The 21,929-nt window shown below is 45.9% G+C and overlaps 1 protein-coding gene across 1 annotated transcript in view; it reads right to left on the bottom strand.

The window, feature by feature from the left end:
- Positions 1 to 19,920, bottom strand: part of LOC147678818 (olfactory receptor 1G1-like) — a 38,692-nt gene extending 18,772 nt beyond the window's left edge. Inside the window, exon 1 of the mRNA XM_086945738.1 lies at positions 19,876 to 19,920. The gene's annotated coding sequence lies outside the window, so the exon portion shown is untranslated. The remainder of the gene's footprint in view (positions 1 to 19,875) is intronic.
- Positions 19,921 to 21,929: the final 2,009 nt, after the last annotated feature.

The raw sequence follows: 21,929 nt of genomic DNA on the forward strand, positions 1-21,929 counted from the left end.
TGGATGACTCAAAACCATCTTTCACAGCGGCCTCAGTGGCCTGGTATTAACCACAGTGACTTTGCCCAACAAGTATTGCTTTACATACCATTTAATGCACAGAACTGTCCTTTTGCGTCTTCCAGTAAATCGAATTTATTAGAGACAAATGTGTCTGTTCAAGGACAGCGAACCAGGGTGAAGGTTGAAGGTTTAGAAACCATGACTATAGCAATAAACCTCATTTGTCCCATCCCTGCAAATACCCACAGAGGTCTGGTATGCTTTATCATCAATCATGAGCAATGCTATTGGTCAAAGAACATTGTAAACAAAGCTTCATTGGTTTGTCTGGGGTGGTGAAAAGAGAGGCTGCGACAAACATGACTGAGCAATGTCTGCTGACTGTGGAAGCGTTGTTTTCAAATAAATGTGGTTAGAAACAATCGGGATTATCAAACAAGGCTATTTTTGGATGCCACGTGTTACCCCAAAAAAGTGAAACAGCTAATGGCGACGAGCAGGAAACTATTAAAACTAGAAGGAGTCTCTTTCAAGTTACATCAAAGGCAGGAAATGGTGGTTCTGCTGCAGAGGTATGATTATTTTATTCACCCTGGGTGTGAAGGCAAAATTGGAGAGCCCGAGAGCGACGTAGTTCAGAACCTGCTATTAAGCTGCAATTCTCTGTAGAAGTCTGAGCCAGTCCACAGCCAGGACAGTTGTGAGGAGCAGGGCAGGCCCAGACAGCAGTTCCCCCTGCTCTGAGGCCTGGCTCTGCTGTGAGGCGGCTGGAGCCCCGTGACTGATTGAGAGGGGGAGGGAGAGCAGAGAAAGTGGAGCCAGGAAATTCACAAAAAACAAAAACCACCACAGTGCTGGTGAAATGCCAGCAGTGCTGATAGATAATTTGGATAGATAATGTCGACAATTATTAACAAGCAACCAAGTGGGAGGCAGGGCAGGGGAGGCAGCAGTAAAACAACTGTGGTGTTAAGAGGGGCGGGAGGAAGAATGCTACATTTAAATGTAAGATGCTAGGGCACTAAAGCTGAACACAGACAAACACCTACAGAGCAGGAAACCAAGAAAGAAAAGAGTCCCTCAGAAAACAGATAAAGAAACATAGTGGAATGAGACAGTACTTAGTCCCTGCTGCATGGAAGGATCGGTAGAGAGAAAGGAGGGACCAAGAGGCAGGACTGACCCCTGGCAAGCAAGGATTTTTGAAGGACACTGACACTAACAAATCAGAAACTGGGGGAGGGCTTTATCCCAAGATCAGATATTACAATGTATCTCGAATGCTTGACCTAAAACTGTGCCTAAGAGAAGAATTATTCTTGGAAAATATTATTCTTTGCTTATAAAGCACTCCATGGTGATAATTGAATCCTTACTTCTCTGTTGAGTGTAGAAGGTCCTAAATGTGAAGTAAATTAAAGATCAAAGGTATATAACATTTTTTATATATATATTTTACCCCTATGTTCCTGCTTTATGACCTTCAGCTCCCTATCCAGATCAATAAATGCCTGTCAGAATATAGTGAATATTGAGCATGATTAAGGCTGTACACGCTCCTTTTTTGGGGAGGACCTTGCATTGAGGTGGGTCCACTGCCAAAGGTCCTCCCACTCCTACAGTAAATGCTGCGCAACTGTAGACCCCTGAGGACACAGTTGTCGGGAAATGGCCTGGTCCTGTAATAGGGTCAGGCCTATAGTAAGGAGACAAAAGAAATGGAGTATCAACAACAACAAGATTGATAATATTTTTTGCACAATTTGAAAGTTATATTGATTTGCATATGGCCATGTCTGAACTGGGGTGGTGGAGTGAGCTAAAGAACGGTGATGGATTAAACCCAGATCAGTTGACTGGGGGTGAGTGTTTGTATTGTCAACACTCCGTTCATCATCACCTTTGGTTTTTCAAAGCTATATTTGTTAACATCAGAGAATATAGTTGCATCACAAATCGCTAAATGTTTTGCTTTTACACCTTTTAGAAAAGTGCATGATATACAGTCTCTCTCCGGTTATATTATCATTCAACTTTCAACTAAATTTTAGCTGTAACATATTTTGACTTATGAGTGTCCATTTCCTATACATTCGATTGTGCATAAAGTTTTACTTTTTAGGGGTGTGGCCAGCAACATGGCGGACTAAAAGTGTCCGATCTGAGCTCTGATGGCCCACCAATTATCCTGTTATAAATCCTGCTTTCTCAGCTCATTTGCTTGCGAATCAAAGGAAATAAGGTGAATGCAGGCAACACAATACCGAAATACCATGTCAAAGACACACAAGAGGAAATTGCAAGTACCATTGAAACCTTGGCCGAATTGGAGGCTGTGACACATAATGGAGGTGGCCCACGGAGGAATCCACCCACTCTAGGAGGGAAAGCCCAAGGACTCTGCATGCAAGGGACCCAGCTAAGATCAGCCGAGGAGCCTAGGGAGGTAAAGCTCCGTCCAAGACTGCAACATTGGGAGGGGGATCCGCTGCAGCGGGTAGACCTGAGAGCTGGGGAATGTGTATCCCAGCAGGTGGCGCTACACCAGCGGAGGCCCCAGACTCCACACCAGCTCAACCCCCACCAACAGCAGATAACCTTTGATGAAGACAATGGAGAGGCACAAGAGGCCCCACTGCAAAAGCGTCACAAGCCCGCCCGGGACTGGGGGCCATGAGAGAAAAGGCTAAACATCAGAGACCAAGTCAGCGGCACTTAGGCACAGATCCCATGCCCGACACAGAGAGATCATCTGACATTGGGCTCAGGTCCTCTAACAGGGCATTGAAGCTGTGGGGGGTCGCGCACTGCCCAGGAGCAGTAGACCACAGTGGTGGTACGCTAGAAGGGGCAGCCCAGGAATTTGTTTGTGACTGTGCCTTCCCTGCATGATGAATGATCCAGAGAGAGACTCTGGAACTCACCCAAGGCTGAAAAAGAGCGGTGGGGACTGGTATCAGTATATTGACATAGACACCGGGGCTACGCAGTCTAATAAGAGGCGACGCCACAAGGGAGTTCCCAGAACGTCTTCCTGTAATGCCCTTCTAGAAGATGTGAGATCAGAAAAGCCATCCACTGGGTTGGATGAGGTCCGAGTACGAAGGACACTGCAAACCATCATCAGACCAAGGGCTGAAAGAAAGGGCAATACTGCAACTAGATGGTGCCTAGGTGGGACCACAACCCTGGTGAAGAGTGACCCCAAGGAACCAACGAGTAACCGTAATAGTTCGCCAGACACTGCATGGGAAGAAAGTCCCTCTCTAAGTAAGGAGAGACCAGAGGGAATAAACCTAGGGAATAGCCTCGGACCATGGGACACTCGGCACGCACTACTGATGAACAAATGAGACACAGAAGAGGTCAGAACAGAAACGCACGTATTTGAGAAATAAGAGCCATTGACGCAAAGATCAGAAAGAAGCAACGTGGACATGGGCAGATCTATACACCAATATACAGTGACATCTGACCACATTTATCTCCAATGGCAAGAGATAAGGAGCCAAAGCCACAGAGACTGGGGAAAATGGATGAATATGCAAAGCTTATGGCCATTACTCTAGGGGCGTCGAGGGGAAAAGTATAGATGCCAGATAATGAAACCCTCTTAGAGGCAATATAATCCTCTAGAGAAATACTGGAAAGTAAAATAGAAGAAATCCACTAAGAAATTACTCTCCTAAGACAAGACTTACGCAACATATCCGAAAAAGTTACACTAGCAGAAGAATGCATATTGGAGGTCGAGGATGTGACACACACCCTGGTAAGGATGTTACTCATTTCTCAGCTCTCATGAAGGATATCACCTGGTAGGTTGGCGGCGTGCACAATCACACAATTAGGAACAACCTACAATTCATAGGCATCCCCGAGGGAATTGAGGGATCGGACGTGGGAGCCTTTCTACATACATGGCTTATGGACTCTCTCCATAAAGCACAGTTCTCACCATTCTTCATGATTGAAATTGCCCACAGGCTGCCTAGCCTGAAACCACGAACAGAGGCACTCCATGGCTGCTAATTGACCCTTATTTGAGCCATCAGGACTGGGACTTGATACTCTGCGAGGTGAGGCAGGTAGGTGAGATCCAACTTGCAAACACCAAAATAATGGTGTTCCCTGACTACTCTAGAGAGATCCAAAAGGTAAGGAGAACTTTCAAATCAGTCAAAGGAAAACTATGAAATCTTCATACATGCATACATGCTTCTTTTTTCAGTGAAATTAAAGGTAAAACCTTCTTCTTCCAAACACCAGAATAGGCGTGGAACTGGGTAGAAGAACGTCCCCCCATGCGGAAAAGACATGAATCCACAGGGGAGACCGTTGTGCAGGTCAACTGCCATATACCGAAACTGAACCTCCAAGACTGAAACTGGAGCATGGTTTTAGGCACACTGTGTAGGGACACCACCCTCAGATAAAGAGGAAGCGCAGAGGAGAAGATCTATACCTCAGAAGAAGATGATGGTTATCCACAAACTAAGACTGGGAAGGAACACTCTAAAAAACAACCAAGAAGACAAGCTACCCCTGAGCCCTCTGGAACTTTCAACAGGATCGTACAGTAACTATCCACTCTCGCAAACATTACCATCATGGAGGAGCCAGAACTGGACACAGACACACAAGAAAACCCCCTACAAGTAATGCATGAATAAGGCGAGGAAGGATGAGGCATATGATGTAGGAAACTAAAAACAAAGTTGTGCACGTATAGACTTAGTTACTGGTCTATCGCACTAGTGATCGTGGTCATAATGGTCAACATGTTTCAGCCTCTTGGGACCTCTAGAGGCTTTCGTCAGGACCAGTAGGTTAAGAGCCTAACTGTAGCTATTTAGGGTGAAGTAAGGGGGGGTTTACTCACCACCTTAGGTGAATAAGGTCAGATCTATGGTATCTGTGCCTAAATGGAAAAGAGTAAAGAAAAACATTGCAGAAAAACATTGTGTCATTAGTTCGTAACATGTTTCTTTAAATCTCAATTAGCTGTGACAGGTTTTTACTTATGTTGTCCCTGGGTATCCAATTTGGAATAGGGTACGTGCAAAGCGATGGGCGTTCTTTTCACGCCTGGTCCTGACGAAAGCCTCTAGAGGTCCCAAGAGGCTGAAACATGTTGACCATGATGACCACGATCACCAGTGCGATAGACCAGTAACTAAGTCTATACACACACAACTTTGTTTTTAGTTTCCTACATTATATGCCTCAAGAATAAAACACATGAGACTTGAATTTAGGAATTTTAATTCACTTTTTTTAGCACAAGCACTCCCTCTTTTATTTTTGTCCACTACTGTCAACCCAGTTGGTCTTCCTCCACATAACGAACAAAGGAAAAGATCCAATGATCATGCTGTTACGGTACACAAAGGCGGAGAAGCAACATATACCGCCCAACCCCTGTGTCCATATATGAGGATTTTTTACTACGATGGTCTGCCACGTTATTTGAGACTCTGGTGACACAGTTATTACCTTCCTCAGCCACGCAGCTCAGTCAGGATTCATGCCAGGACGGTTGACGAGGATTAAATTGCGTAGGCTATTGAACTGGCTGAAAAGGGTTAAAAATAGAACAGACTCACATGTACTCCTAGCCTAGACACCAAAACAGCTTTTGATGCCATACGTTAGCCATTCATGAGACTGGCACTAATGGAGTTTGGATTTGGTCCTCTATTTCTGGAAGGATTCAAACTACTCTACACTTCACCGCTGGAAAGGGTAGAGGTCAACTGTGTTATGTCGAAGGCGTTCCCAGTGGAACCGGACACTAGCCAGGTCTGCCCACTGTCAACATTGATATTGGCATTGATACTAGAACCACTAGCGTGCTAAGTCAGGGCTCACCTGGACATAAGTGGATTTGTTGTGAACACTGAATCAAGCTGAGATGAATGGATCACAATATATGCAGACAAGATCCTCCTATACGTCACTAATCCCATTTTAACATTTCCAACCATACTAAATATATTTGAGGAGTAGGGACAGCATGCAGGGTACAGACTAAACTGGGACAAATCCAATCAATACCCAACTTGGGGACCCATAGACACACAAGACCTCCCCTGCCAATTACAGGTAGACCATGAGGGATTTAAATATTTAGGCATCTACATAACTACCAACGCCATGCTGAGCCTCGCCCACAATATCCAGAGGATAGTAACAGAATTGTACTGGGAGGTAGAACAATGGAGAAGATTGCCCCTGACATTAGTAGGTAGAACAACTATGCTAAAAATTATTACACTCCCGAAATACATATAATTATATACCCATGGAAGTTTTTAGGAAACTAGATAATTAGGTGCCTACACTACTATGCAATGTGGGCCAATCGAGGGTCCACTTCAGACACTTCTGTGCAACCAATGCAATAGCGGGATTGCTCTTCCAGATGTACGATCCTACTACACATGTCCCATTTGGTAGCCATCAATCAATGGGGACACCTCTCAGGGGAATACCCGATGCACGCACTAGGGAGGAGCCATGTGGGCAAGGGACTCCGACAACTCCTACCTGTGACTCAGAGGCATGGAAAGGGGCAGAGAGACAAATGAAATGGGATAAGAAACTCACAAAGGAGACCCCAGTATGGGAAGGCACACAACTACCATAACTTTGGAAACTGAAAGGAATTGTGGCCATGGGATGCAATCGGAATATCCAGGCTAGGAGACCTCCTGGAGGAAGGGTCTCTGATTGCCTTCAGCTTCCTACAATGGGAGTATCAGTTATACAAAAACCAAAGATATCAATACTTACAATTACAACATGCATGGAGAGCAAAGATGGTTGACACAACCAATATACCTGAATATGCAACACGAGAGGGAAGACTCCTCATCGGAGAAATACAGAAGAAAGCCATCTCATGGAAGCACAGAACCCTGATAAATAATATACCAGACAATCTAAAAGGCCTTAGGACACAATGGGAAAACACTATCGGAGAACTAGAGGATGTGAACTGGGAGGCTGCCTTAATGTACCCAAGAGAGGTAGCCAGATTAGGATTACGACTGATACAATTCAAAATTCCGCACAGGGCTTACTATGATAGACACTGCTTCCATAAAATCAGGCGGGTGGGAATCCCCAGCGTGTTTGCGGTGCGTTAGGGATACAGAGACACACATACACACCCGTTGGAGTGCCCCCACATACAATCATATTGTGCCATGATACTTGAGGAATTAAACAGGATTATGGGGACACAGCTACAAAGAGATGCCAAATATGCCATATTGGGCCTACCCCAGACATAGACGTACATAGACACACCTTTACCCTACGTAATTTAGGAGTAGTAGTGGTCAAAAGGGACATAGCAAAATACTAGGGCACCCCAACCATTCCAATGATGGCCCAATGGAGAACAGGGATGGACCACTACATGGGAGTAGAAAAGGTGAACAATAAAGCAAGAGGGTGCCCAAAGAAATTCTCCAAGATTTGGGGCCCCTGGCTTTGATACTATTGATTAGAAATGAGTGATGAGTCAGGTAACTCCCTACTGTCATTAGTAGATTAATCAGAGGGGAAGAGGAGCTCTCACTCACCTGGGTCATAGTGATGATACATGCAATAAAGAAGAACTGCCAGATGTGGACCATCAGAATACTAATCTGTAACTGTATTGCTTATGAATTGACTCCCTGTACTGGTTACTGTAGGATGTCACTTATCTGCATTGTAATTATTAATAAAAATATTTATAAAATAAGTTGTACTGTTATTATATGTGTGAATCAAACATTATTTTAATATTTTTTTTCTTTTATGCACATATTGGTGCTTTGGTCATGTAGTTATTGCTTTGGTAAGGTTTTTTTGTTTGGTTGGAATCATTATAGCTCATCACCTCACCATAATTGTGTAATCTATTTTTTCCACAAAATAAAACATTGAAAAAAGAGCCATTACAAAAAGCATGATGTTTAAGATAAAACGTCAAACATTTTTGGAAAGATATAAACATATACATTTGCCTAAGGCAATATTTTGAATACTGTTAAATCAATATTTGACGACTCAATCAGCCACGTTATTGTGATTATAGTAAAAGCAGGTAGTAATACACAGTTACAATCTCTTTTTGCTAAGTTCAGCAAGGATCTCTCATTCTTCCTCCCTTTGGGTCCTATCACCTGTGCTCTCAGTCATGTTGTCTTTCTGCAGAAGCAAAAGAGCTGCAACTGGCCAGGAGGTGGGATACACATGGAGGAAGGAGGCAAGAAAGAAAATGGCTTCTAAAAACACGTATGTTAAAGTGAAGGGACTTTAAGCCAGCAGTCATGCAAATCACCTTAAAGTCATTTGTTCATCCATGACCTTTTTAACAAATGAGTTTGATCTGAAATTGAAAAAGGTATCATAACACTCCGCTTAATAGCCTGTCGTCCATGGCAAACATGTCAGTTATCGCCATGTTATGTAGGCCAACATAAATCTACTTTGTATGGCTTGCTAATACCTGACAATGTGGCTGATGGGTATCGTTGACATTACACATGCACAATCAACAAGAGCATTTCCTGATTAATTTTTTTTGCACAATATTTCATATAAATAAATACTTTAAAGAATCTCAAAATTTACTATAATTTTTTTTAAAGAGATTGTTATCTAACTATATTTTACTTTCAATATTGAAAAGTATGCACCTTATTCTGTACTTTGTCAACCGCGATTGCAATGACTTTAATTAATTGTGCAATAAAACATTTCTTCTTCTTCTTCATCAGTTTGACACAAAAAGCCATGATAAAATATTACAAAGCCTGAATCTTTCAAAGACATTAAGCTTTTTTCTTTTTTTTTTACCCCAATCCCACCCAGAACCCAACCCCGGCGGCTGGTGAGAACCTGAATATATATGTATTCCTTTCGTATGACTCTTGAACATTTTCCCGACTAATCCTTCCAGGATGTAAATAGCAATCTTAAAAATCCAATGGTCATTTAAAACTCTTCCCTCTTAGGCCTGTAACGTGCAAAGTGCCATTGCCACGGCGTCTAAGATTTGCCATTACAGATTCTCCTCTACTCATTCTGTCAGTGGTGCCCATATTCTTAAGCCTTTCATTCATGCCTGATCCCCTCCTCGCATAAATAGCCTTTTCTAGATTGTAAACTGCAAGAAACAGGGTGAGCCACTGCTGAAATCCGGGGGGGTTAGGGTCCCGCCAGGTTGATGCGATGATCAACCGCAGAACCACCATACCAATAAACACTAGATCTCACACCCACCCTCTCTTCTGCCACCCCTAACACAATCAAGTTTATAGAAAGGGTACATTCCACTCCTAATGCTTCCATAAAAAATGTGGTGATGTCCTACTTTAACTTCATAAGCATATTACAGGAAGGAAAAATATGAACCAGGCCTGCCTGGTGTAATGCAAACCGAGGACAGTATGTCCCTTTACCCCCCCTTTAGCAATCTTATGTGAGGTGTAATAGAGAGAAAAACAGGTCTTGTAATATTGTGCTTGTAGCCGAGCAGGTATTAGAATATTCTGTGCCATTTCATATGATTGCTGGAATAGATGATCCGAAATACCAATTATATCTTTCCATTTCAGCAACCGTTGCTCCAAATTATCTTTCATCAGTGAATTAAGGAGATTATAGATAACCCGTATTGACAAATCCCTATTCTCTACCAATTTTTTTTTTTATTTTTGAAAACCTTTATTGTGCAAGTAGTAGCATACAAATACAAGCCTACAACCAATTAGGCCGGCCACGAAACAAACTGAAAAGCACGTAGATCGATAAAGAGGTTTCACGGCAGTCACCCAGTATATTGCAAACAAGTAGTTCAATCGTAAAGGAGCTGAGTGTGACCGTCAAATGCAGGATCAAAGAAGGATAATTTTATAGTAGAAATTATAGCAGGATCAGTTGCAGTTTAATCATCCGAGTGCTCATAGCAGGCCACGAATCAAGCAGCAAAACATTAAGGCATCAGTAAAAACGGTTATCAGTAATAGTCTACAGCAATCAGGATATAGATGCCCATATTTCCAATCAATACCGTCATAGCCCACCACGTGCACATAGACCACCAAAGTATTGTTCTTATACATGACTGAGGAATCAGAGCGGCAAAAGGAGTTACAGTCATTCTCTATACTGACCCAGAAGATAAGAAAAAGGGGGAACGCAAAAAAAAAGGGAGAGAAGAAGGAACGCCGTGCTGCTGTACACGCCCCCACAGCGATAGGGGCGAGAAAAGTAACTGGGGACCACGTTATTGGGGGTGGGGCGCTCAAGTCAGGATAATTGTACAATCAATACCATATAAAGTAAGAATACCTCACCCCCTCCCCACAAGCAATCGCACCGCGGGAAACACGCACAGCCACGGCGTCCTAAGAAAAGGACATAAAAGAGCCGTAGAAACAAAGGAACGGTCAGAAAAAGACCCCAGCCCACCCACCCCACCATGCACCCCTGCAGAAGGCTACGGCCTACCCCCCCAGCAGCGTGCCTGTCGCCCTAAATAGGAGACCCGAAATATAGGAAAAGTTAAAAAGAGAGAAAAGGAAATAAAAGAGACAAAAAGGAGAAAGAACCAGGGGAGAGGAAAGCCATCGATCGAGCAATTCGGCCACTACCCCCCGCCATCACACACATTAATGCAGCACCAAAACGAAATCGACATAGTCTCGGGTTATCATAAATCTTCGAAGGAATCGTCCATAGTATCATGGTTGAGGGCACTCCTCATCTCCATCCACCAACCATCAGTCCTCCGGGTCCAAAACCGCCTCACCCCTGTCCTTTCCTAGCTATCGCTACCGCGCATGGTAAAGTAGTGGGCAGCAAACAAAGCAAAGTGGAGAGGCCGTATGGTCGAAGCAGGACAGACCATGGGAGCAAACCAGAGGACTCCAGCAACCAGCGGCCAAGCAAGAACTTTTTGCGGCAGTCTAGACGTTTCAGCAACGACAACGGGAACAACAAACAGTGTGGGTACAGACTCACCTCCCAGGAAAGTGGAGTCATCCCCGCAGGATAACACTGAGGTCTCGCCAAGGCAGTTCGAATCAGCAATCTACGTTGTTCCCCGATTAGTCGAGCAGGAACGGGCCCGACGTGGTGCCCACGCCCGCACCCGCCACAGTCAGGGCGACCCTGGGATCCGGGGCCGCTGGTGCATACTCTTGCCGATGCACAGTGACAGCACTCCTCACGGCAACAGATGGGGACAAAACAGCACGCACTCGGAGTCGAGCCGCGTCCATGAGGGACGGCCGGACAGCAATGGCGGCCGTCCCTCTCTCCAGCAAACGGGCGTCGGGGGCCAGGGTCGCATGTATAGTCTTTAAGGCGTCAAGAGCATCACCAAGTGTGGGCTCCCGCTCACACGACCAGACCCCCGTAAACTTCAGCGGTACAAAGTCGCCACCCTGGTTCAGCCCGTGACTCAGGGCACAGGCCGCCATCTTGTGGATCCAGTCGCGTCTTCGTGCGCCTCAACTGCTGGAGCGGGCTCTCAAGCAAGGCCACCGCGGGATCCCCCTTGAGCCCCAGGAGTGGCAATCTGGGTGCAAAAAGGAGAGCCACCAAAAGGGGGACCGCCAGCGCCACCGCCCCGCGGGCGCCGCACGCCGACTCCGGGCGCAAAGCTTCAAGATGGCCGGACAAGGCAACAAAGGGGGGAGCCTACTGCATGGTCTTCCCCCGTCCACGGCGTGCCGCACCTCACCACAGGTCCCTCCGGCCGCTGGACCGGGCACGATCCGTTGCCATCGGCATAACCGCACCACAGCCTCTCCCGGCCGACCTCTCCTCTCCTCTCCACCAGGGGCCGCCGTCGACACCATCTCGCCGGCTGACCTCCACAGGCGAGTCCCCGGTCTCTGCGCCGCGAAGGCCTCAGATCAGGCAGGGGTGTAACTTCGGATCCGCCGCTCGCAGGAGCCCCCGGGACAGACGGTGAGTACAAGCTTTCCTTCGTCTTTCCGAGTATGTTGTCTCGGAGCAGGATGCATATCAGGATATATGTGTCGGGCAGGAAGGCTCACGGAGCCGAGCTACATTGCAGCCATCACGGTCGCGAGCTTGGCTCCTCCCCTCTCTACCAATTTTTCAACTATAACATTTCAGTAGAATCCTATTGGACCGCCTCCTTTCGTACATAAAATGTCCCTTATTTGAAGATATTTTAAGAACTCCCTCTGATCTATCTCAAACATCTCCTTAAGAACCTCAAAGGAGACAGCACCCTCTAGAGAAAAGAAGCACCCTAGTCTAGCCAAGTTAGACTCCCCCCATCCTTTAGTCATTTGGTCCTTAAAATTCCCTGAAAAATTTGCGTTATTTGTTAGGAATTTATAAAAATTAAGCCTGCCTATACCGATCAATCTCCGGACGGTCTTCCACACTTTAAAAACCCCCATTAGTGTCTTAAAACTAGCATTTTTATAATGGTTATCTTTTAAATATCACCACAGACATCCCCAGGCCTCTTCCCCCATTATAAGTTTGAGGGGAGTCGGAACCTCTTCAATATTCCTTTCAGCCGGTTTCTCTTGCAACAGCACCAAGCTATGCAATAGTGTGGTGGCCCAGTAGTAAAGTCTGAGATTAGGTAGAGCCCATCCCCCTCTATCCCTGGGCAATTTAGGAAATTTAATAGCCCTTCGTGGTTTGGCATATGCCCATACAAATCAAGAGAATAGATCTTCCAACTTCTTCAGCCACTGAGTTGAAAACTCCAATAGGATGGCCCGGAAAAGATATAAAATCTTGGGAAAGAATAGCATTTTGACTATATTACACCTCCCAACAATAGAGAGATGGAGATTGCTTAATCTGAACAAATCCTGTTTAGTTTTAACTAGCAGGGTTTCTACATTTTCCTTAACCATGTCATCAATATTTGCAGAAATATTGATCCCCAAATAGGTTGCGCTCTTTACCACCCTGTCGTGATTTATGGTCAAATTACCATTAACCACCACTTGTATTTTATAGCGTTTAAGGGCATAACCAGAAAGACTCCCAAACCTCTCTGCTTCCTCTTCTACTTCCTGAACAGCGGTTGTAGGATCAGGGGTCACAACTGCAATGTCGTTAGCATACCCAAACACTTTTGTTTCCCAACCTTGTGTCTGAATCGCCCTGTTATTTTCTAGCATGCATATAAAAGGGTCATTATATACAGCAAACAAAAGAGGGGAACTCGGGCATCCTTGTCGGGTCCCTCGAGTTATTACAAAAGGGTCCACCAGTGCTCCACTGACAAAAACCCTGGACATTGTTTGGCGATAGACCATTTTAATTGCCTGCCAAAAGCCCTCCTTGATTCCCACCCTTGACAGGGCCTCCCTTAAAAATTTCCAAGAGACGCTTTCAAAGGCTTTTTCTGAATCCAGTAAAATGAAAGACCTTGGGTCCTTGAGTGTTGTCGTGGCATCTAAAAGGGCGATATCACTCCTTAAATGATCAATTGTCCTCCATCCTGGGATGAATCCTTGCTGACGGTTTGAGATCACCTTGTAGATAATTGCCACAAGACAGGACGCCGGGGTTTGGGATTGGAAGGCGGGCCATTATTAGATATAAGAATAGCCTGGATGCCCCATGCTGCAAATATGACATCAAACCGCTTGAGGACTTTGTCATGGGTTGTCAATGATAAGTCTTCCACCAAAGGAAAACACCAACATTCATCAATGACTAACATGAGGTGATGTCCATTTCCAGGAGGACCCAAGAAGCCCAGTGCAACTCTTTCCTAAGCCTACGCTGGAAGTTCAGACATTGTCAAGGGATGCCGCTTCACCTTGGGGATAAACAGTTACAAAGGTGGCATGCTTTCAGCTATTTCTCAACTTGTTCATCTAGGTGAGGGAACCACACTCAGGGCCATATGTACAAGGACTGGCGATAACTACTGCTAAAGCTAGTTAGCTGCAGTTTTCTCACCGCCCTGTACCGCTGAAAACTATCAACTTGTTAGCGACATATTTACAAGGCGTTGCTACATGGCGATAGTTTCAGGGATCAGCGGTGAAAACTGCAGGTAAGAATAGCGTGATTGCGAAAGGAATTCCGGCATTAGAGGGTGAAAACTAACAAAACGCCCATTAGCGGCAAAAAAGAGCACGTTAGTCAGCCCAATGTGAGCGTTTTTTTTGCCTCTGTAGGAAGAAATAGCCTACCACTCAACATCCAATGAAAAATAGTCAAAAAAAAGAATGGAATGCAGAATGGACCAGCCGGGGCCAAGTGCGGCACAGATCAACAACCCCTTCAAGCCCCCCAACATCCAGGATGACCAGCCAGAGTCCCAGGAGAAGAGGAAATGCAGGGCTATATCCATGAAAAGAGGCGCATCACGGTGCAAAACCAGTGATGCATCACTTCTGATTGTGCACTCTTCGCAACACCATGACATCCAAACCTTATATTCGCGGACAGTCCCCGGGGCCCGGAGGCCCCGCTGGTCCTGCATCTGGAGCCCGGATGCCTCTCTGGTCCTGTGCCTGGAGCCCAGAGGCCTCGCTGGTCCTGCGTCTGGAGCCTGGAGCCTGAAGCCTGGAGTGGGCTGCAGAGGTGCTGTAGATTCGATGAACGTGGCGATAGATATTGAGGTGCAGCGATCGCCCTTACCTGGTGGTGAAGTCTGACAGGTTGCTTGGAAACACGTTGTTCACCTGTGTGAGAAGGCCGCCTTGAGCCCCTTGGAGCTGTGAATGGTAGAGGCGCTGCTGCGCACCAACATAGGGAGGTGTGCATCGCAATCCACCACTACCGGGGTGTACGGAGGGGATTACCAACAGTGGTCGGTGCCTCTCTGCAACACAGGCCAGATGAATTTGCGCTGGCTGGACACTGTAGAGGGTGATGTCCCTGAGCGGCGCTGAACTTGGGTGGTGGCAGCAGTGCAACTTCACACCAAAGGGGGCCCTGCTGCATCACCGGCATCAGGAGGTTCCCCAGCAGATTTGGCGGCGACTGCTGTACTCAGGCTTGTGCATTCCCTCCTGGCTGATGCTCCTGCTGGCTGAGTCACAGATTTGGAGAGAGTGCAGCTGATTGGACCACAGTGTCAATGTCCAGGTGAGGAGAAGGTGCGAAGCAAAGCAGAGGAGGTCCGGGGGTCGAGTCACCCAGGCCTAGCACCTGGTGTGATGCACCCCCAGTGACGGCTCATCCGCAATGACGGAAGGGCATCACCCCACTGCTTTCAAGCAGTGCAACTAGAGGAAAAATCATCACATGATGATAACTTTCTGATGTAATGGTGCTATGTTTCCTTTGCGGGCAGGAGGGTGGGTAGGGCTGCTCCACTCATGGAGCAGGGCAGGGGCGGAGTGGTATGCCCACTCAAGTGCGCAATGACTGTTTGGTCGGCGCGCTTAGGCTGCCCAAGGCAGCCATGCCAACTTCCTTGTTCACAATGCAGGCTGCATTACAGTCTGCATGGAGAATATGCCCACCCCTCCAGTCCCTGGCTGAACCCCTTGTCACGGCACTCAAGAACAATCCCACTGCTGCATTGCAGTGTTGTGAATGGCTTAGGTTAGGGAGTCTGGCTGCCTTCTTTCTGTTCCTGGAAGCAGGCTCAGGAGAGCAGGAGGAACGAAGACATGGTGCCTGGCCTCCAGCTCATTATAATATTTAAAACACCCGCTGAGACACACACCCCCGTGTCCCCGCTCCATCCAGTGTCCTTTCCCACCTCCCAGCTGTCCAGTCTCCCATGAAGCACTTCTCAATTGCAGCCGCTGTGCGCCCAAGCGCAGCGGGCATACCACCGATGTGCCAAAGGTATATATGATGTTAAAACGCATACCATTACATCACATTCCATTACAATGCATACTGATACTATGTATATTGCAACAATAGGGAAAGTGCTAGTAAGTGGAGATGAAAAAATTACTATTCCCACTTCAGTGAGCGCAATCCTAAAACTTACCCTTGCCCCCCAAAACATACCCTGAACACTTAAAATCATCCTTGGCCCCCACAACACACCCTGAAAATCATCTCTGACCCCCAAAGCACACCCTGAAATTCATATTTGACCTCAAAACAAACACCAAATATTATATTTGACTCCATAATACACCCCAAATTTCATTTCTGACCCCAGAAACCCATACCCACCATGAAACTTAAAAATCTCCATTACTAACCTCACAATGCGTTAGAATGGTATGCGATGTAAAAGCACTTGCGTTGTTGAATTTGCATTGTACAGGCATTACGATGTAATGCCTAAACCACCACCTCCCCACCACCCCTCCAACACTTACAAACAATGACATAGCAGCACGCAAACGTCACCGATGGATCTCCAATTGTGCCGACACCCTGACACCCCTCAAGAACAGGCCAGGCAAAATCTTACACAATGTTTCACCATATTTGCAAAGTGACGCATGTAGGCATGTAGGCATATGCGTGACCTTGTGAAGCCCTGTGTCACATCATTCCTGCTTCAAGTATGAAGTATGCTGTATGCAGGATGTGCGTTCCCAAGCGACAAGGCCTCATAGGAGTAGCACAGTGGAATACATCATATTTCATTGCTACTATTTCAGGACGGCACTGCGTCAGCACCTTACGCCTGACTTATGGCAGACGTAAGGGTGACGCAGTGCCACAAGGATAGGCTGGCCCCATGCATTGCTAGAGTTGTGTCAGGCTTGTGACACAACTGCAGCAATGTGTGACTTTAGCGCTGACAGATTTGTCAGGATTCCAGACGTATCTGTCATTACTTGCAACATGGAGCGCTGTCCAGTGTATACAGCGCATCCATTGTGTCGCAAGAAGGGCATAGTGAAAAGTGTTGCAAGGCTGCCTTGTCGCAGTGCTGCAAGACTTTTCATGACTGAGGCCCAGGAATGCGCACTATCTTATTGATGGTGCGTATTTCTGCCCTATAGTTTTGTCACAGGGCAGAGCAGCAACATTGATTGCAGCGCTGTCTGGCACCAAAATCTGCTGAAACGAGGCCCCAAGTGTTATCTACATTTTTAAGACCAGCTATTTTCAGGTCCTAAAAAACTGCCTATAACTGCAGTTATTGGCAGTTTCTTTGGTCTTCCAAACTTCAAGGATCCCCTTGTAAATATCGCAAAATGGGTTTAGCAGCAGTTTTCCCTTGCATGTCATTATCGCTAACAGAAGTGGCAATCTTTTTTATGGACGTTTTCGCCAGAAAACTGCTGCTAACTGAGGTTTGCGACAGGTTGTGCATAAGACGATAAAAAAATTGCTGCATTAACGTCAAAAAAGTGCCTTCTTGTTTTTATTCCCCTCAGTCTCCTAGGGCTCTCTCTGTAGCTTCAGTGCCACCGGTCCTTCATGAGCCAGCTCCATGACTTGCTGATACCAGCTTGTAAGTATGAGCCTCTCATTAAGATACCTTCTTGGGTGACAGATACATCATCATGTACATTTTTGAAATCTTTGGAAATCAACAATATCAGCAAAGGGTCGACTACTTTTTTCCAAGATTGCGTTGTAATGAGGCTTTTGAGGATGAAGATGAAATAATCTGCTCAATGGATAGAGCGGCTGGTGTGCTGGACCTCACAATGAAGTTGCGATACTCTTGAGCCACTTTCGATGTGGAACTATGGAGATGCAGCAGCACTAATAGAAAGTAATCTGTGGGGTTATGATCTTTCCTGGTTCATGTAAAATCACATAGTTGTGCACTTGCAGTCAAAACACCCACCTCTCAAGATGAGGGGCATCTTAGCTTGCGGGTTTCCAATAATAGTGAGAAAAGCCTGGTGGTCCGGGATGACACTTTTTCATATAGAAACACATGCAAATGTGTGCAGGCCCACACTACAGCCAGACTCTCCTTTTACGGGTGAGAATAGGTTATGTTCTGTGCCAGACAGGCTTCTACTGGCAGAGTCCACGTGTCTTTGACCATTGGAATGCCCATTGTGTTGAGCAAGCATTGCTACCAACGGATATATGTCGTTACCACGCGCGCGTTACAACGACCTACCATTACAATGCGGTTGTAACAACGCAAGTCGTTACAACGACTTGCGTTGGGGGGGCGCAAATTTAAAACATTTAATGTACTATTCCAACACCAGTCCCCGTGGATAGTAGGGAAGGTGTTGGGATAGTAAATTAAATGATTTACTATCCTCGAGCGCCCCCCAGTGGAATGCGTTGTAACAACTTTCGTTGTAACGACCGCGTTGTAATGGTAGGTCGTGGTAACGCGCGCGTTGTAAGCGTTGCATACCCTACCAACCCCACATCTACTGTGATCTCAGTACCTAACTTCCAAAATCGGCCATTTGAGTTGCATTCTCAATCGCATGTTTTATTTCTCTGAAACTGTGGTCACATTCAGGAGACCACTGGAATGGGACACTTCACTTTATTAAGTGTTTGAGAGGGGCGCTCACTGTAGCAAAGCCATGAATATACCTTGAGCAATAACTGGCCACACTTAAGGATCGCAGTATGGTTACATCTTGTGGGGGGCAAGTAGATGACAATGCTTGCAATTTATCAGGGTCAGGAGGCATCGATGTGTGCCCAAAGAATTTAAATTTGGTTTTGAAAACTCACACATTGCTGCATTTAGACTCAGACCTGCATCAGCAAGCGATTCGCCCACTTGTGTAAGAGCCTTGTCATGCCCCTTATGCGTTGTTCTCACATCAACATGTGTAACAGGCAATTGATTATATGGAGTATATTTAGCAAATAAGTGTGTGAAAACATATTATACTACTATGCATGTAAGTATGCTGCTAAATACAGCTCAGAAACAAGGCAATCAGGTGTGTGCTTTGTTGTTTGAGAGTTTATAATGTAGTGATGGTGTGGACCATTCAGTGATGTCATCGTACTTAACTGCATTGTATTCACAGGCACCCACCACTCTGTCGTCCAATGGAGCTAATGATATATGGTTTCTTTCTTCAATGAACCTGTAAAAGTGAAGGGAGACTCACAGAAGAAGCCACTGCACATACCCCAGTACCCTTTGAGTCGAAGGCGAAGGAAGGGATCCTCCTGGCAATAGCTGATAGAATTAAGTAAGGGGTTCTCGTTCACATTGTTAGCAAAATTAATATCTGGATTCTGCTGATATGAAAGGTGAGGAGGACCAACGCATAGAGGCGTGTACAGTGTCCTTGGGAGATGAATAGTGTAGTTATCCCAAGCTTTCCCATGGCCCCAAACCCAGCCACTCTCCTCTGCTGGATGCTGGCTCGTGCTCAGTGGATTGATTTGTTTGACCTCTGCTCTGCTTTCTTATCATTCCCCATGAACAGAGCCAACATCTATTCTTGCTCACCTTCCACAGGTCTCAGCTTTCAAGGACTAGTCTCCCACAATAATTGACAGAGTCTCCCTCAATTTGGTCTCAGGCAGTCTTTCCACCCTAATCCAATATCTTGATGACCTGTTATCAACCTCTGTTATGGTAGACCAGTAGAATACAGAGTCTGTCTCCTCACTGAATAGGCGAAGAAAGGGCAAAAAGTGTTAAAAAAAACATTGTAGCGTTTCCTTCCCCGAGTCAAATACCTTAACCATGAAATATTGGCATCACCTATCTCCAGAAAGAGTCAAAGCCATCCGTGAATGTCCCTGTCCTCTGGTCAACTCTCAAATGTGCACATTCTTAGGAAAGTCTGGGTATTGCAACAATGGATTTCAGGATATGCGGATATGGTTGAACCCTAACTGGATTATTTTTAAAAAGACACCCCAAGCTCTTGCAGAGGGTTAGTGAGGCTGAACATGCATTTCTAAAGGCAAAACAAGCACAGAATTCAGCCCCCACCGAGGGCCTTTCTAACTGTGAGAAACATTTACCTCTGTTTTGACTGGAAAGTAATAGATGTGCTTTTGGGGTCCTGATACAACCAGGTGGTGACCAGAGGAGACGCACAGCCGACTGCTCTTCTACAATGGACCAGTCGCGACTGGTCTCCTGCCTCATTTCTGCTCTGTGGTGAGAGCCACCGCCCTTGTTGAAGTTTCCCAGCATTGCCATGTTTGCACTGTGGGGCAGCAGTCACCACCCCTGGTAAAGCTTCCAACCATTTGTAAGTTCCCACTAACAGTTTCTGTTCCTCATGCTGTGGTGACACTTTTCCGCCACACATAAACACAACACTTGTGCACTGCTTGACTGCCAAACTATGAAATGGTATTGCTTTCTGCTTTTCATATTTCTTTAGTCGGTTGCCCTCCACTGACCCCTGCTTCACTGGCGCCTGCTGATGGAGGAGAGAACCACAGGATTGCATTTCAACCACATCACAAGTTACTAAACCACACATTGATTTAACAGATGTGCCTTTAACTGATTGTGAGTTCAATGATTTGATAGACAGATCAGGCCTCGAGAATGACAAGGGTACCGTGGTTGCCTAGTACCCTGTTTACACAGCATATATTGTTGTAGGAAGTCTTTACCAACCTCAGTTAAATCCACCCAGGCTTCAGGGTTCATAGAGATTTGAAGTGCTTGTGTTTTAGCCAAGAAAAAATGTCACTGTATATAAAGTCAAAAAGTATACTTTTGGGGTTACCCATGACTTTGGGATCCTTTGTAGGAAGGTTTGGGGGTCTAAATGTCAGCATTAAAAGCAAGCAGTATGTCCTCAACATTGTAGATGCCTTAGAATTGCCAGCAAAGATAGCAGTGGGGAAGTGTGCAGCCGTCAGCCTTGATGTGCTGTTGTTGCTAAAAAGGATGCATTGCCTCAAACTGCTGAGGTGGCTTCCCTTCTGTGCCTGCAGTAACAGACTTCTCCCAATGGGAGGAAGAGGCCTCTGACAGTGGAAAGCATCCTTGGCTGGGTCAGCAACTTAACAGAGCTCCTGAGGGTGTGTGGAGAGGCAGCACTTGGTGTGGCATCACACCAGCCTTCCTCATCATGACCAGGTTGTATCATGGGCAGTCCATGTTGGGATGGTGTGATCTGCTCCGCTGTAACCCATTGGATGCACCCTTCTTTTATGGCAGAGCCCAGAGTGCCTCCCTCTTGCGTCCGTTTCACGCACATCAAAGTGGCCTCCACACATTTACCAAACTCTGCAAATTCCTGTGGTGCATTAGTTGTGGATTCTATGTTCTCAGGGTGGGTAGAGGAGTGAACCCTCTGCCCATGTGGATGCCACCCCAGTGGCTTAGCCGCTGGTTAGAAACGTTATCCTAGGGTTTAAGTACTGAGCTGGATCAGCAGTGGTCAGGGGCCAGGCTTTGGGGCATATTTACAATCCCTTTCGGTACGGAATGTCACTGTGGTGATACAGGCTTTGCCTTATTTACAAGGCAGTGTTAAGCCTTGATGCTAACTTGTAAATAAGGCCCCCTTTCACGCTATACGTAGCGTGAAACGGGTGGGCAATGGGTGTTGCGGTGGACGTTCCGCCACAACACCCAATGATTTTGACGCTGCCCCATAATTACAAGGGTGACATAAATATGGGGCACTGCCAAAATTAAAACCAGGAAAAACCTGCAGCCTGATTCATGTAGCTAAATTGCACTCGCAAAGGGCCAGATTCTCAGAATCTGGCCCTTTGCGAGCGCAATTTTTGCATTTGGTATTCATGATACCAAATGCAAAAATCGCTATTTAAGAATTCGCATATTTGCGTGGAATGGCATTTAAGGAATCTCTAATAGAGATTCCTTAAATGCTATTCATGACACACAACAAAATAGCGATTTTGGACTTTTGGGGCCGCTATTTACCGACAGGTCAGACCTGTCGGTAAATAGCAAAAACTCAGAAAAATGCTTTTAAAAGCATTTTTCAAAGTTGCATGTAGCACACACACATGTCCTTTGGACATGTGTGTGCGCAACACCTGTCCAAAAGTGCATTTTAGGGGTGCTACAGGGCGTCCTTTGG

Source organism: Lissotriton vulgaris, chromosome 12, assembly GCF_964263255.1.
Source record: "Lissotriton vulgaris chromosome 12, aLisVul1.2, whole genome shotgun sequence".
Classification (NCBI taxonomy): domain Eukaryota; kingdom Metazoa; phylum Chordata; class Amphibia; order Caudata; family Salamandridae; genus Lissotriton; species Lissotriton vulgaris.